Source organism: Sinocyclocheilus grahami, unplaced genomic scaffold, assembly GCF_001515645.1.
Source record: "Sinocyclocheilus grahami isolate Dianchi unplaced genomic scaffold, SAMN03320097.WGS_v1.1 scaffold959.1, whole genome shotgun sequence".
In the NCBI taxonomy this organism is placed as follows: Eukaryota; Metazoa; Chordata; class Actinopteri; order Cypriniformes; family Cyprinidae; genus Sinocyclocheilus; species Sinocyclocheilus grahami.
Window position 1 is genome coordinate 380,342 of NW_015506138.1, and position 2,500 is coordinate 382,841.

General features: G+C 34.3%; 1 protein-coding gene across 1 annotated transcript in view; it reads right to left on the reverse strand.

Annotated features, from left to right (window-relative positions):
* Nucleotides 1-2,500, reverse strand: part of LOC107564759 (ATP-dependent 6-phosphofructokinase, liver type-like) — a 16,079-nt gene that overhangs the window by 13,087 nt on the left and 492 nt on the right. The gene's annotated exons all lie outside the window — the stretch shown is intronic.

Below are 2,500 nucleotides of genomic sequence, written 5' to 3' on the forward strand. Positions count from 1 at the left end.
GTGTGTGTGTGAGAGAGAGAGAGAGTGTGTGTGTGCATTTAGATTGCATAAGATTATATAGAATATTGTTATATGTAGAATATCGTATATAGTTATAAAGAATGTAATTAGCATTTAAGCCATATATATATATATATATATATATATATATATATGGCTTATATATACATACACACTCACACACACACACACACACACGCGCGCGCGCGTTATTATATAACAGAGATAGATGGTTAGATGTGTGTGTGTCTCCAGGAACAATGTCGCCTCAGCTGCGCCCTCTAGTGGCTCAGACATGCAATAACGGACTGATTTAAGCGCTGTGACTGCAGTTCTGCTTTTGTCCGCTAGATATCACGCTAACATCACGTGTAAGAAACTTGCTTCCACAGATGTGATGGTCAAAAAGCAGTAATTTCACTGATTCATCATCATAGTGTGTATTCAGCCAGCTGAGCACAGAGTATGTGTATGTACATCACACACACACTCACAGAGAGTTTTATTTTGTGAAAAGTGGGGACTCTCCATAGGCGTAATGGTTTTTATACTGTACTGACCGTATATTCTATTGCCCTACACCAACCCTACCCCTAAACCTACCCCTCACAGGAGACTTTCTGCTATTTCAGATTTTCAATACAAGTCTGCTTTATTGTCAATTCTTCCACATGTACAGCACATACACACAGAGAATTGAAATTGCGTTACACTCTCCACTCTCTCTCTCACACACACACACACACACACACTCTCACTCTCTCACACACACACACTCTCACTCTCTCACACACACACACACACTCTCTCTCTCACACACACACACACACAGTGAATAATAAACAGAATGAATAAAGCTGTCTACTCCATCCACACATTCTTCATCTGTCCTCTGTTTATTCTCTGAAGGGAGTTTTTCTGGAGCAATCTCTAGAGTCTCCAGACTGTGACACACAGATAAATATGATTCATAATGAAAGTAAATAATGCTTTAAGGGGTTTGTCTTAGTCTGTGGCTATTATAATTAGCGTTAAATAAAAACGACACTGTTATGTCATAGCTGGTCTCATCCTGTTGAGTCATAAACAGACAAACAGCAGATGTGTTTACAGTAAACATGTTGTACAGTCAGACAGTCGTACCTCGTTTTTTTTATTTGTGTCATTTGACACAATCCCAGCAAACAAAATAATGTTCTAAGAACATTCGGCCATCGTTTCCATGTTTAAGAGGCAACATTAAGAAAAACATTCCATTTTATAATGTTGTAAATTAGAGCTGCATAATGATTAATCGTGATTAATAATATTCAAAATAAAAGTTTGTTTACGTACTATATGTGTGTGTACTGTGTGCATTATGTATATATAAATACACACACATGCATGTTGATGTTTTGAAAATATATTTACATGTATTTACATATATTTATATTCATATAATATATAAACATAACATATTTTCTTAAATATGTTCATTTATGTGTCACACACACACACTCTCTCTCTCACACACACACACTCTCTCTCTCACACACACACACTCTCTCTCTCACACACACACACTCTCTCTCTCACACACACACACTCTCTCTCTCACACACACACACACTCTCTCTCACACACACACACTCTCTCTCTCACACACACACACACACACACACACACACACACACACAGTGAATAATAAACAGAATGAATAAAGCTGTCTACTCCATCCACACATTCTTCATCTGTCCTCTGTTTATTCTCTGAAGGGAGTTTTTCTGGAGCAATCTCTAGAGTCTCCAGACTGTGACACACAGATAAATATGATTCATAATGAAAGTAAATAATGCTTTAAGGGGTTTGTCTTAGTCTGTGGCTATTATAATTAGCGTTAAATAAAAACGACACTGTTATGTCATAGCTGGTCTCATCCTGTTGAGTCATAAACAGACAAACAGCAGATGTGTTTACAGTAAACATGTTGTACAGTCAGACAGTCGTACCTCGTTTTTTTTATTTGTGTCATTTGACACAATCCCAGCAAACAAAATAATGTTCTAAGAACATTCGGCCATCGTTTCCATGTTTAAGAGGCAACATTAAGAAAAACATTCCATTTTATAATGTTGTAAATTAGAGCTGCATAATGATTAATCGTGATTAATAATATTCAAAATAAAAGTTTGTTTACGTACTATATGTGTGTGTACTGTGTGCATTATGTATATATAAATACACACACATGCATGTTGATGTTTTGAAAATATATTTACATGTATTTACATATATTTATATTCATATAATATATAAACATAACATATTTTCTTAAATATGTTCATTTATGTGTGTGTATTATATTAATAAAATGTAATATATTTTTAGCCACAATTTCTACCAAAGTAAAATGTTCTATAGCTTGGAATAAATAGTAAAATCCATATTCATTATAAAAATTTTACAATTTTAATAATGACTTAATAATAATAAAATTTTATAATTAAATTCTAAAATT